At 38.5% G+C, this 15,693-nt stretch overlaps 1 non-coding gene across 1 annotated transcript; it reads right to left on the bottom strand.

Annotated features, from left to right (window-relative positions):
- Positions 1-7,773: 7,773 nt before the first annotated feature.
- LOC130464594 (small nucleolar RNA R71) lies at positions 7,774-7,880 on the bottom strand. The gene has a single exon (XR_008924976.1). It is a non-coding gene; the product is annotated as a small nucleolar RNA R71 (small nucleolar RNA).
- Between the last annotated feature and the right edge of the window lie 7,813 nt (positions 7,881-15,693).

Here is a 15,693-nt window from a genome sequence, read left to right on the forward strand (position 1 = left end):
TTTTCAGGCTTTATTATGTGTACGGCTTATTTAGTTATTCCACTTATTTCAGAAAAAATAAATTTAAATATGATAAGTTCAGGAAAAAGTAAAGGTTAGTCAAATAAGTAGTACAATCCTATAACAAAATAAGTTGATCAGAAAAGTTCGGAAAATATAAGTGAAAATCAAGTGAATAAACTGCATTTTGGTACTTATTTGAATTTATTAACCATTCCATGACATATCTGCTAAACTTCAGAGAAATATGAAATGGGCCCGGGGGAGAGTTCGGTCCACTTATAAGTCCGATGAAAGTTCCACACTAAAACCAATTGGTATTAGACTATTAGTGGCCTAGTGGGAGAAACTCCACAAACTTATAAGGTGGTACTTTTTCTACGTTTTCTCTAACGTGGGACAACTAAAATTGTGATTGACATTGGGTTTTAACAAATTCTTTCACCACCAAATTCTTAGATGATCAAGTTGGCAAGTGTACAAACTAAGGTACGGAGTAACAATTGTTTCATTTATTTGTACGGAGTAAAACTTTTTAACTTTTAATTTCACCTCTCTAACTTGTATTAGAAGGGAAAAAAAACTTGGGTTAGATTATATTGTGAATTGGTTACTATTTTATTTTTTCTATGTGGTGAGGGTCACGAGGTTAATGAAGTAAACGAACTTTTCAAATTGGATTGATTTTTCTCTGTTTAAAAATAAATATAAAAATAAAACGAAAATGATAAAGGCCGCGCAATACGCGACCTTTAAGCCGTGTCACAATGATGACATGGTGTGCTTATGTGTTATGATTTAAATTGGAAACTAAAATATTTAACATATATCCTATTATACATGTTTCAAAAAATGGTAGAAAATCTTAATATTTTAATTTGTTTCCCTTTTTATATCGACTACTTTATTTACATATTTTCATAGTAAAAATATTGCATTGATAGTAAAAATATGATGATGACTCATAGCTTACGTGTCGCCTATATGTACCAATTAAATTTCGACACGCAATATTACGACAACTAAATATTATCGCAACTTGCGACCTTTATCATCACTCAAAATAAAAATGGGATGATTTAGGGCAATTGCCAAATTAATTGGATTATGAAAAGAAGTTATTTGATAGATAAACATAATAATTATAAATCCAAATACTTATTTGTTTAAGTTTTTTCAATCACATGTTCATTTTTTTTCTAACTTCTTTCTTGATTTTGTTGGGTTAGTGTATAGTATGTTGATGTACCTAAATTAAATTAAAAAAATACTAAGCTAATTAATCACACAACATGGATGTATGGCATGCATTTGGACACACTTATTTTTCAAGTTTAAAAAATGTTTTAAAAAAAGTATTACCTTTTTATGCTAAGTGAAACATATGGCAATAAAATGACGATGTTTTGGCAATCAAATAAATGTTTAAAAAAAAGAAAAAGAAAAAGAAAAAGAAAAAGAAAAGAAGAGCAAGATATAGTGATAAGGTGACTCAATGTAACATGCAAAGGGTGATCAGTAGTCAGAATAGTCCATAGCTTATCAACCCTCTTACCACTTCATTCTGGTTTTTCTAATTCAAAAATACACCTAAGCTAGTGAGACATGAGAATTTTTTTTCTTTACTCCCATCTATTTCTTCAACAAGCCAAATAATTACTAAAGTTAAACCTTTTGCTAATTTTTTTTAACAATGATGTAGGTAGGATTCAACTAACCGAGTTATTGATATGCGGATTATTATAATTAAATATTTATTTTACATTTAGGTGCATTTAGAGTTAGGTACACTACAGGATGATTTTTTTTGTTCATTTGATAACTATGCTCATTTTAAAAAGAGCAAAATAAATTACACTTTAATGCACCTGACTCTAGATGCAAGATGGATGAAAATGCTCAATTAATAAATCTTTACATAGAAAATTGTAGAATGAGACAGTCTCGTAAAAAGCAGGCTCAAGATTGTACTACCTCCGTTTCGGAAAGTTCTTTACGCTTTGGAAAATGTGTCCCAAGTATGAAAACTTTGATCGTAAATTCTCTCTATTATATACATCAAAATGTTACATGTAAGATCTTGTTAGATTGGTCTCGTTATTCATTTTGAGAATATAACTTTTTATAAAATTTTTCCATAGAAAATTGGATATATTAACGGTCAAACATTGCACCGGAGTCCGTGCAAATAGTAAGTGTAAAGATCTTTTTGAAACGGAGGAAATATGTATTAAGGGTAACTACAATACACTAGCTTACAAAACTCAAATTAAAATTTCGAGATAACATCTAATATATGTACACGACGGTACACCTGATACGGTGATAAATGTGATATGTCTTCTAACAGGTAGATCCGCCACTAGTTTCGTACAATATCACCAAAAACTTGAATCCAAAGACTCCTTATTACTCAAATATGATCCAAAATCAACCCAATTCAAACGAGACAATCTTTAAAAGTTGGAAAATTGAAGCAAAACAAAGTGAAAAATGAAATCCAAACATGGAAATCAAGAGAAAATTAAATAATTTGCTGACTCGGATCTGATCTGACTTATTATAAAGTTTGTGGGATATGAACATTTTATACATTCAAAAATTGAAACTACGTATTATGATCTCTAAAAGCACCTTATCAAAGAATCAGTCTCGTTTTGAAATGAATACAAAAATGTTGCACAAATTTCATAATCTTGCAACTTTTTTCATGACACTATCCATTAATTAGCTGGATAACATATATACTTCGTACAATTCTCTAGAGAATTTTTTGCTACAATCATTAATATTTTTAAGTTGATATCCACTTGCATTGAATTTCAGGGAAATAACTAAAAGAGTAAGCTAGCTTTCACTTGATGTATATATGTAGATGCTCTCTTTTGACTTCTTTCATCATATCATTTTCCATAAAGAAAATCAAATGCACAAGTAGGGTAGACACGAATTGAATGGTTCATGAACAGTTCGGTATCGGTTCGGTTCATTTATAGATGAGTCGAGCTCGAAAATATAGTTCAAATAATAAACGAGCAGAACTCAAACTTTATATTCCATAATTATTTATTAGTTTTATTAATTGAATTTGATTATTGAACATATACTCTTTTTTTCAAAAGTCTTGTTAAGGTCAATATAAAGTAAGGCTCGGATAATAGTTCGGCTTGAACTAACTCGAATTGTCAATCTAGCAATTGAGTCGAGCTCGAGCTTAAAATTAAAGTTCAAACTGAGCTCGAACCCCGAACTCAAGACTGGTATATAAATAGTTAAATGAGTCGAGCTTTGTTGACGTTCTACTCGGTTCGGCTCGTGTCTACCCCTGTGCACAAGTAATGCTTTGAAAAAGTCAATAGAAAGCTACTAGCCAAAAAAAAAAAAAAAAACAACTACCAGCATATGCCGGATATGAGATACACCCCCTTACCTGAACTACCCCGAATTAGGTTTACAATACTTTGTGACTCGCTACACCAAATTAACCACAAACGGATTACACGCAGCTCAGTATATTACTAGTATCGTAGATGTCAACTAGCTTAGTTAATAAAGTCTTGAAATGATGATACTTAATACTTGAAATCGAATCATGTCTATCCCAGTTGTCGCCTTGTCCGTTGTGGGCCTTGCGGCTTTCTCCACACCCAAAAAAAAAAATTGCTAGTATTGACTTAATCTCGTGGTCTGATGATCATGTTAGTACAATGGATTCAGAAACTATGTAAGCCTATAAAGGTTATGTAGAAGATCTCTATATTGGTTGTTGTTGTTGCACAGCACATGGATGAAGGAAGCAACTGCAGAAATCAGTAAAATTCTAGATCGCAATAAAAAAGAACATAAAACATGTAACAGGTATCTTATCCTACTATTTGATTTTAATTAAGTGGGTAACCTATACGTTTTCTGACTGAAATGAGTACATTCATTCCCTTTCTTGTTCCTCAAATGTTTTCATCTTGTGTTGTGGCCGGTTCTATTCTGCCCATTTTAATACACCTTTTTGTCTGATGAATTAATCAATTTTATTACCAAGTATTAAACAAAGATTAGACCAACATTAACATAATATACAACTTGACTGGCCTGTTCTGCTGATGCTTTCAGTAATTTGTTTTATAATGTACGTAGTTGTTTTCGATTTCGCTTAGTTTCTGATTGTCCACAACCATAACTGCATAAATCGTAACACTAAAAGTAATAGAGTTGAGGATTGATGATTGATTTCATTAATCAAGTCAACTATATACGAGTATAATACAACATATGGCCTAGGTACGTCTATCTAGTACTTGATAAATTGATGTGTATCGTTACTCGATGTCCGCGTTAGCTAAAATAAAATATTAAATAAAGTTGTTATGTTTTTATAATAGGTTTCACTTTCGGATTATGGTAGTGAATTAGTGTTGATGTTGACTATAGTGATCGATTTGCTAAAAGTGGAATGTTCAATGGATTTGAAAACGCAATGAATTGGGCAAAGCAAGTGGCTATCGAACTAGGTTCATCTTGATAACTACCTTGTACAAAACAAGGCGAAAAGATGGTTGAATGTACCGGTATTTGAAATGCGATCGTGGAAGAAGAGATACAACTTAACGATTTCTAGGGACCTGGAAACCGCAAAACGGCAATGCGGTTGTCAGTTCCAAATTAAGTGTGAACATCAACGAGTAGAAGAAGATAATTGTGTTTTTGGGTTGATTCATGATCGTGGGACACATAATTACTTGTTAGAAAGTAAGTGTGAGTATTGTGTCCCACATCGGAAGATTAAGCAAAATGCTTCTAGTTTATAACCTAAGTGGGCCACTCCTCCTATTGCCAATTGGTTTTGGGATGCAACCACACTTGGGTTATGTTAGTGGGCTATTGCACCATTTGTTTTAACAAATTGGTATCTGTTATAACAAATTGGTATCAGAGCTGGGCTTTCGATCTGTTGGGCTATTGCACCATTTGTTAACACCGTTGTCTGTGGGCTTGTTCCGGTTATGGCCTGTTTGTTGGTGTCTCCTAAGTGGTGATACACTCATATTTTATATAGTTTTTACCCCCGTCCCGTATGCACTTTTCATCTCATTTGAGCTCTTCGGAGCCTATTTTAGTGCTAATGTGTGTTGTGTAGTGTCTGTTAGTTGCAGTGTTGTTTTTGATGATAATTGATCTTTGGAGGCCTGTTTCTTATCACTCTTGGATGACTACACGATCCCGGAGCATTGCGGGATGATCTATCTAGCTTCAAAGGGGCCACAAGCGTCAAACTTGGCCCAAAGGAGTTGGGCCTAGGCCTCAAGTTCAAACTCAAGGCAATTGCGTCAAACTGAGCTCAAAACCTGTGGCCCCGATTTTCGGAAACCGGCAGGTTTTGAGAATTGAAGGAAATCTATCTTAAGTGCGAAACCGGCAGGTTTGGAGAAACCCGTGGCCCCGGTTTTCGCTACCTGATACTTTTGGAACGCCTGACTGGGCCGAAAACCGGCCGGTTTCTGGAAACCGGGGTGCCCGGTTTTCGGTCCCATTGCGTCTTCTTTTGCTTAGTTACTCCGTAGGATTAAGGGGAGGCTTATATATATATATTTAGTGTTTTTAGTACGTTCCTCTCCTCCGAATTTCGTATTATTATTCCTTAGTTAAAACTTCAATTTTTATTTTCCAATTACCCAGCTTTTAATTAATTAAAGATTCAAACTTTCAGTTAATCCTTCGTTCTTCGTTTTAGGTATTACTTTGTGTTCTTATTCTTTTATTCAATTTCAATTATTCTTTCAATTAATATGTTTTCTTTGTTTATTGGTATTATGTGTGAGTAGTTACTTTTCTAGGGTTTAGGGGATCCATGAATGCATGGTTGGGATTATATGTGGACTTGATTATTGATTGATTGATTATAATTTCTATAGCTTATTATTATTGCTCGTCAATTCTGTTCGGCCGGACTATTTTGATTTGAGTTTGATTAACCTTAGATTATGCGCCGAGAGGTATGAATCTGATGTTTTTGGTCTGTGGCTATTAGATAGGAATTATTTCTAGTACGTAGCGAGAGCCCGCTAGTTGTTCTATCCTAAGGAATTCATAAGATTCGAGAGATGCATGTTTTCCTAATTATGATTGTTAATTGATTGTTATTGATCGTTGTCCAATCCCGGTCTGCATTTATGGTGAACCGTTGCCCTAGATTCCTTTAATATTGTTATTTTCCGATTTGATTATTTGCTTTAGATTAATATACAAACCAATCCAACTCTTTGTTACCAGTAGTCTAGATTAGTTAATTAATAGTAGAAAGAACGCTTGTTTCCCTGTGGATACGATCTAGGGATGTCAGTGGGGCGGGTTTCGCGGGAGACCCGCCCCGCATCCGCCCCAAGTAGGCGGGGATGGAGGTAGATTTGGCGGGTGATGGGGCGGGGATGGGTATAAAATTTGTACCCGCAATGGGTGATGGGGCGGGTGTGGATTTTGTGTTGAACCCGCCCCATCCCCGCCCGCTCCGCCCCATCCCCACTCGCCCCGCCCCATCCCCACTCGCCCCGCTTTATACCCGCCATGGGTGATGGGGTGAGTTTGGATTTATTCGCATCTTTAGGTGATAATATAAATTTAGGTGAGATTTTTATGTTTTTTGTTTGGATTTTTTTTGTTATGACGAGTATTTTTTCCGATTATATAGGTTACTTTAGTCATAAGGTATTTTTTTCTATAGTTAACTTTAATTACTCCGTATATATGGCAAATGTTTGCTAAATAAGAAAAATTAGGCGGGTATTAGCGCGGGTATGAAGCGGGGATAAGACGGGGATGGATACCCAGTTGGGTGGCGGGGCGGGGATGGATTTTAGCTTACACCCGTTGGGGCGGGGATGGGGATGAATTTTGTACCCGCCATGGGTGATGGGGCGGGGATGGGGATGAAAATTTTAGGTGGGGATGGGGATGGAGGGACCTACATCCGCATCCGCCCCGCCCAATTGACATCCCTAATACGATCCCTGCTTCCCTTACTATATTTTTAGTTGGTGAACGTTAGGTTTATCTTTGATAGGAGTGCGATTTAGCCTGTCAAATTTTGGCGCCGTTGCCGGGGAAACATTTTTATTTTCTGTTATTAATTGTTTTTCTAGATTATTGTTTGTTACTTCTCAAGGGACTCCCGTTCCTTGAGACCGGATCTCACGACTATTTTCTGGTTTTTGCTTGTTTATGCCCAGGACTGTCCATACTAGCGATCTGACTTCGTTCGATCCTGAACCTGAACGGACCTTTCGTAGACGGCGTAGATTCGTTAAACAGTTGAGAGACTATTCTGACTCTGAATCCGACTATCTGATTAACAATCTATTCCATACAGATTCAGAGATGGGTGACCAAGTACCACCACCGCCACCCCCACTTGTGCCAAGGCTTACAGACTACTCTAAACCAAGTCTGTCTATGCTTCCCAAAGCAATCATGCCTTCCATCGCGGTCGAGAATTTCAAGATCGAACCCCAGCTGATAAACATGATCGAGAGACACCAATTCAGTGGGGAAAAAGGTGAAGATCACAATCTCCATATTCAGTCTTTCATTCAGTATTGTGCCACCATTAAGCAGAAGAATTTAACACCGGAGCAGACCATGGAGATACTCTTTCCATTTTCATTGAGTGGGAAGGCAAAGCTATGGATTAACAGTCTCAACCGCGTAGCTATGAAAATCACCGATTGAAATTCCTTGGCCCTTGCGTTCTATGTTAAATATTTCCCACCTGAGAAGACAGCCCGTCTAAGGGGACAGATATTAGGTATCTCTCAACAAGCAGATGAGAGTTTGATCGAGGTTTGGGAAAGATTCAAGGACTTGCAAAGAGATTGCCCACACCATGGTTTGGAGGATTGGTTCCTGGTTCAGCAGTTCTATAATGGTCTGGGTAATGAGTCTAGGTGTCTTTTGGATTCAGCTGCCAGTGGGAGATTTATGCAACTGGAGGTGCCTAGAGCTTTAGAGGTGATTGAGGAGATGGCCATCCATGGTGCCCAATATGGGAATCCTAGAGGTTTTGCCGATCGTGGTGTTAAGCATGAGATGAACTCTATTGAACAACTTACTGCTCAGCTAACTGCCCTACATCACAAGCTGGATAATATGCAAAACGCATCTTCCCAAGCCACCCAACAAGCTAGTGTCGCCGCAATGAGTGCTCAGTTGGCTAATGTCTGTAATAGTTGTGGATGCAAGGTCATTATGCACCGGAATGTAGGAGCTCTATTGAACAATGCAATGTATTCCAAGCCTACAAGCAGAACAATCCGTACTCCAACTCATACAATGAGGGGTATAAAAACAACCCCCTATTATGATATAGGAGTACCAATGTTCAGAACCCCCACCAGATTCAACACCCTCCACCACCACAACAACCTTACCAACCGCGGAATAACTACAACCCACAGCCTAGTGGACCACCTGGTTTCCTCCACAACCTCAACCCACACAACCTGATCCCATGCTTGTTGAGATGCGGAATATGATGTTAGAATTGCAGAAGTCTCTGAGCGAAAAGGATGCCAAAATCGATGCCCTCACTAATCATAACAAGATCATGGATAAACAGTTGGCGCAAATGGCTACTGCTCTTGCAGAGAGACCCAAAGGTCAACTCCCTTCACAGCCTGTGACCAGAGAGTCTGTAAATGCTGTCACTTTGCGGAGTGGATATGAGTATGATGGGCCACCTATGACTATAGAGGAAGGAGTTGAAGTATCTGTTAGTGGTGTTGTGCCAAGAGAAAGTGAGAAGGTGGTCAAGGATAAGGAAGCTGACACAAGGGTTGAGAAGAAAGTTGAGATACAAGTTCCACCTATCAAACTTCCCTTCCCTCATCGTCAGCTAAAGAACAAGCTAGACAAGCAGTTTGGTAAGTTCTTAGAAGTGGTAAAGAATCTGCAGGTAACGGTCCCTTTCACTGACTTAATTACTCAAGTACCTGCATATGCTAAATACATGAAAGACATCTTGACTAGGAAGAGAGCATTTAGTGAGGTGGAGACTGTTGCATTTACTTAAGAGTGCAGTGCCTTACTACAAAATAAGTCTCCACCCAAGTTGAAGGACCCCGGGAGTTTCTCTATCCCGTGTAATATTGGCAACCTTTTTATTGACAAAGCCTTATGTGATTTAGGTGCCAGTGTTACATGCCCCTGTCTGTATGTACTAAGTTGAACATGGGTGATTTAAAAGTTACCAACATAACTCTGCAAATGGCTGATAGATCTGTAAAATACCCCCTAGGTGTTTTAGAAGATGTGCCTGTTAGAGTAGGTAAATTTTTTATTCCTGTTGATTTTGTTGTTTTATACATGGAGGAGGATAGGCAAATTCCTATTATTTTAGGTCGACCCTTCCCACACACTGCGGGGGCAATTATAGATGTCAAGAATGGCAAACTGACTTTAAATGTGGGGGATGACAAAGTCACTTTCAATTTAACCCAAGTTGCTAGAAGCCCGATGGTAGAAGAGTCATGTTTTGGAGTCAATGTTTCTGATGATTATTTTAATACTGAATTGACTCATACTAACTCTAATAACTCCTCGGAGAAAGCGCATGTTTCAAATTGTTTTGCAGTTGGAGGTGACCGGAGTGTGAACCCCTTAACATGGGTTCGAAAGAAGGCACGGGTTGATGATGCTGCGACCCAAAAGGCCGAAAGTTCTGTAAACGGTGGGCACCGTATTCATGATCGGGGTCGTGGTCTGTCACTCCCCGCACCACATAGCTCATCCAAGGCAATCGATGTGACACCAGATGGCACCATCTTTGGTGCCCCCATTCGATGAGTTGTCGTGGCTCTCATCCCTTTCATGTCGATTGTCTGCGCATAAACGAGGATTGTGTAATGGGGACATTGCATCAATCTAATAGGGGATGAGTATTTCATTATCCATTTATTTCTTTCCATAGTATACTTTTTGATTTTATTTTTTTGTGTGTTTTTAGTTTAGATTCTATAGCTTTAGAGAGGTGAGAGAGAGTGGAATTTTACCACTTGGTCGTTTGAGTAATGTGCAGATTTTTATACCAAGTATGAGAAATTTGAAGGATGATGGGCGTTTTAGAAGGCGAGGAAAACCGGCCGGTTCGAGGAAACCTGCCGGTTACGAACTTAGCATCATATTCATGCCTTAGAAATTTTTTGAAGTGCTTGGTCGTAAGGGAAAATTTTTAGCGAAAACCGGCCGGTTTCATAAAAACCTGCCGGTTCCGTAAGCACAGCAGGAATTCAGCGCCCAAGGGGATTATTGAAGGAAAAGAAGGAAAAAGAGGGAAAACCGAGGTGGCAGGTTCCCAGAAACCTGCCGGTTTCGCAAGGAACAGAAGAAATTGCAACATCCGAAAACCGGCAGGTTTGTGAGAACCTGGGCGCCCGGTTTTCGGAATCATGGGTACCCAAATCAGAGAAATCGCGAAAACCTGGGGGCCAAGTTCGTGGAAACCGGCCGGTTTCGCGCTTGTCAGGGAGACAGAATAGCAGCAGCAGCGATTTCCCACGGGTCTCACTCTCTCAATTCATCTTCTTCCTCAATTTTTTCCCCAAAACTCCATTAAACCTCAAAACCCTAACTCTTCAAATCCTCATACCACCTTCATTACTCCACCAAATTACAAGTTTCTTACATCAAAATCATCCTCATCCTTCCCTCTTTCATCTCTTAGTATCAATTCCTTGTTTTTCATTCAGATTCTTGAAAGAGGGATTTCACCCAAAAAGCTTGAAAATCCATCAATGGCACCAACTAAGAGGTCAAGGGCAGAGGAAAGTACGAGTAGGGCACCTTCACTACCTCCCGAAGTGCAGCTTGAGCAAGACACAACTTACCCGGATGTGGTGTTCGAGTCCTACGATCAACAACGCCGGTTTAAGCTACTCAAAGAGTCAATTATGGGGCCGATTTGACCGGCTTGAGAGTCACTTCGAGAGCCGGTTTGATCATTTTGAAAGCCAACTGGCGAGTCGATTTGCCCATGATGGTGGGCAAGGGAGTTCTGGTGCGGGTCCGAGTGGTGGACAGGTGGGAGGCGATGATAATGGTGATGATGATGATATTGGTGATGATTCCTTACCCTTTTGAGCCAATGAGGACATTGTCCGATTTAGCTTGGGGGGTATTTGCTTCTTGTACATATTGGTATGTTTTTCCATTCCTCTTTTCTATTATTTTTGTGTGTGTGTGTTTGCTTGCTTCTTTAGGATAGTTTATGCTTTGATAATTTTTGCTTTAACAAAAAATTAAAAATTCAAAAATACGTGTTGATCAATGAGATTTAGACAATTAATTCCATGTGCCCCTTTGGTTCGAAATTGTATTTTGATGATTCAAGCTGATAAGACAGGTGAGCATATTGGATTGACTGTTTGATGTATGAACTAAAGTTGTATTGACTCTTGTCAAAGGTCAAATTTGTCCCACTTTTCATATGTATAATGCTGGATTGTGGTTAGCTGTGAGGTCTTGAGCCTTGATTTTTCAGAGTGCTTAATTCCTGGTGTTGCATTGATCTGAGTTTTTGGTTTTCGACTATTAGTATGCTTAACACACTTGCACTTTGCGCATGATGAAAGGCCATTCTTTAGGAAGCTTTCAGCCGATCTTAGATACATCTGTTCCTGCTTTTTCTTTCCCATGTTTAGCCTTGACCGTTTTCTTCATTTAACTCCACAAAATAGCCCTTATTAGCCCCGTTGGTTACTTATCCCGAGTCTAGCTTGGGGGAGCTATCATTTATTAGTATTGGCTTATTTTGTTGAGATGGTTGGCTTTAAAGTCCTATGTTACTCAAGGTTGTGTTTCCATGTACTCGGGAAGTTAGCAATGGAAGAGGTGTATTCATTAGTTGGCACCTAAAAGTTTGTGGTTACGGGTATTATAGTTTGTACATATCTAGTTGTTTATTTTCGTCGTTATATACAAAAAAAAAATAGAGAAAAAGAAAAAAAAAAGAACAAAAAAAAGGAAAAAAAAAGAACAAAAATATATCATTTATTTTGTAGTATTAGAAAAGCAAGGAAAAGGGTAGAAGTTGGTTCATACTATGAAATATATTGGTTACTTCCTCCCTTATGGTTATGTTTTGGTTATTGATGAGTTAGTTTTCGGAGATGATTTCTTTGGTATCATTGGCTGTTTTTGCTCCCCAAGTTAGACTTTATTACTCACATATCCAGAATATTCCTTACCCCTTGTTTATACCCGGCCAACGTTACAAGCCTATATAAAGACCTTTTTGATCATCGTGCAATGTGTGTATAACAATAGGTTGAAATTAGTCGTTTATCAAGGGCCAAAGAGCATATGCGCATTTCGAGTCGACTCCGGTGTAGGTTGAGTGTTTAGGAGAACCTTCAAACACACTAGTGTTGTGAGTTGGGAGGGGCTACTACTCATTCGGTAGTATGCATGCTCATAATGGGAAGGTGAGTGAACGGGCCACAATTGGTTCGCTTAGCCCGCCACATAACGAGAGGAGTGATTCACTTGGTGAGGCCCGATCTTGATTTTATACGTATGTCTTGTGAGCCTTGCTTGAGCTTTGTATCGGTTTGATGTGTGACTGTGGGGATTAGAGATTTCGGTCATGATAATTGCTTGCCTTGATTTGACTCTTATTTTATCACCAACCTTTTTGCATAGACCATGGGGTGAGTTAATCGTTTATGTCTCATTGATGCTTTTTGCTTAGAGACAAGCAAAGGTTTTAGCTTGGGGGAGTTTGATACACTCATATTTTATATAGTTTTTACCCCCGTCCCGTATGCACTTTTCATCTCATTTGAGCTCTTCGGAGCCTATTTTAGTGCTAATGTGTGTTGTGTAGTGTCTGTTAGTTGCAGTGCTGTTTTTGATGATAATTGATCTTTGGAGGCCTGTTTCTTATCACTCTTGGATGACTACACGGATCCCGGAGCATTGCGGGATGATCTAGCTAGCTTCAAAGGGGCCACGAGCGTCAAACTTGGCCCAAAGGAGTTGGGCCTAGGCCTCAAGTTCAAACTCAAGGCAATTGCGTCAAACTGAGCTCAAAACCTGTGGCCCCGGTTTTCGCTACCTGATACTTTTGGAACGCCTGATTGGCCGAAAACCAGCCGGTTTCTGGAAACCGGGGTGCCCTGTTTTATCAAGTGGCTAGAGTCTGGGTGCTTTAGCCCATTCTGTTCAAGGGGGAGTGACTTACACTTAAGGGAGGGATTTGTTAGAAAGTAAGTGTGAGTATTGTGTCCCACATCGGAAGATTAAGTAAAATGCTTCTAGTTTATAACCTAAGTGGGCTACTCCTCCTATTGCCAATTGATTTTGGGATGGAATCACACTTGGGTTATGTTAGTGGGCTTTTGTTTCCTCCTTTATTCCCCCATCTATTATAACAAACTGGTATCACAGCCGGATCTGTTCTAGGGTTTTGAAATTTCGTCAAGAAAGATTTCTGGTATTAACGTGAAGGTCGAGAAATTTACCAGGAGTAATAGTTTCAGTTTATGGCGAATCAAGATGCGAGCCTTGTTGAAACAACAAGGACTGTGGGCGTCGCTTGTTAGGAATTCGGCGGATCCAATCACCGATGAGATGGCCGTTCTGGAGGAGAAGGCACACTCGACGATTTTGTCGTGTCTTTGATATATGCGTTTTATATAGAGTTTTTACCCCCGTCCCTTAGTACTTTTTGATCTCAAATGAGCTCTTCGGAGCGATTTTTAGTACTAGTGTGCTCCTTGTAGTGTGTTTGTAGTTTCAGGTTCATCATTGTAGGAATTAACATATTTTTATGCATTTCCTACTTATTTGAATTAATACAAGAGATTATATACTTTCGAGAGCGCAAACATTGAGTTGGAACAATTTTCATGCAAAGCGAATAGTGAAAGAAGTAGAAAACTGAATGTCGTCCACTCTTTTGATCATAACTCGAGTTATACAACTCCAAATGCAGTGATTCAAATTGAGTTGGATTCTAGACTTCAAGAGCTTTCCAATGAGTGATCACTCGCCTGATTCCGACTTATAACGAAGGAGATATGTTGTTTTTAAGATACGGGATCGTGCAGTTTGACGAGCAGATCGCCCTATCGGGCGGCCCATTGCCCGATCGGGCGACGACAACCCATGGGCGCGGATTTTTGCTTTGTTTTCGGTTTTTTTCTTCTACTTTTGGGCAAGACTATAAATATAGCCCTTAGACATATTATTTGGGATCTTATTTTTTCTAGTACCTTAGTTTATTGCTTAGTTTTTATTCTTTCTCTAAACTTTTGTTAATTACTTTTATTATTGCTTTCAAGTTTCAAACTTTAAATTTCATCCTTTGTTCTTCAATTTGGTATTTTTTATTTCTTTCCTTCTTTATTCAATTTTAATTATGTTTTCATTAATCATGTTTGCTTTGTTTAAATTAAATATTTGTGAGTAGTTTATATTCTAGGGTTTTGGGAATCCATGAATTAATATGAAGGGATGATTGAATGTTGTTGATTGTTGGTATTGTGGTTAATTCCTATTGATTGATTTCATTTACTATGCGATTAGATTTGCGCAGGTCTAATTGTATTAGTCTAGCAATATCAAGTTAAGATTCGAGAGATGCAATTTGATGTTTAGGCTTGTGTCAATAGGTAGAACTGGGATTAATACGTAGCGAGAGCCCGTTAATTCTAAGTCTATGATTAGTATCGATTCGAGAGAGCATTCTAATCTAATTAATTGTTCTATTGATTATTAATATTGTTTATCATCCCGGATTGTTGTTCATTGGTGAACCTATGCCCTAGACCTCTTAATATCTTATTTATTCCTCTTTTATTATTGTCTTAGTTTTAATATACAAATCAACCAACTTTCTTGTTTCCCAATAGTTTAGACCTTAGTTTTAATAGTAGAAAGAACGCTTGTTTCCCTGTGGATACGATCCTGACTTCCCTTGCTACCTTGTTAGTGGAATTAGGTTTATTTTTGACTAGGTGATACGACTTTAGCCTGTCAAAATTTGGCGCCGTTGCCGGGGAAATGGTTTTATTTTCTGCTATTAATTTCGTGGTCTAGATTATTTTCCTGAGTCTCGAAGAACTTCGTGTTTTTTGGGAGCATGTACATATTTTCTTTTCTTTAGTTTCTCTTTGAAAAAAAAATGGATTATTATTCTTTTCCGGTTCCTCTTTGTGAATCTTTTGCAGGTACTTGCAGTAATTACAAAGAAGAGGTGGATGCTTTGCAAAGAGCTCTATATGGTGAAGAGCTTGTCCACCATGAATGCCCAAACACAGAGAGTGATATTTCATTGATCGTTGAGGTTGAAGAATCAATAGTCCACAAAAATAGCTTCCATAAGGAGAGTATGCCTACTTTCTCTTTTCCTTCTTTTTCCTATTCTTCTTTTATTATTGTTTTTTTCCTTTTGTTCTTCTTCCTTTAGGCATCCTACTCCTTACTGGCATAGAGTTCGTTCGGACTTTATGCAATTTTTGTTGTTGGTTATCGTGCATGTCCGGTTGCACGAAAGGTGTGCGAGTGCGCATGACAAGCTTCTGCGCTCGTTGGTTGGTTATTTACTAACCAAGGTCGAGCGGAAGGTATAGAAGACTTGGATCCGGAGGGGTTCAACGATTATTGAGACCCTCGATCTCCACTCCTTTAAGCACTGGGGACATTGCT

The sequence above is a fragment of the Spinacia oleracea genome, chromosome 6 (genome assembly GCF_020520425.1).
Source record: "Spinacia oleracea cultivar Varoflay chromosome 6, BTI_SOV_V1, whole genome shotgun sequence".
NCBI lineage: Eukaryota > Viridiplantae > Streptophyta > Magnoliopsida > Caryophyllales > Amaranthaceae > Spinacia > Spinacia oleracea.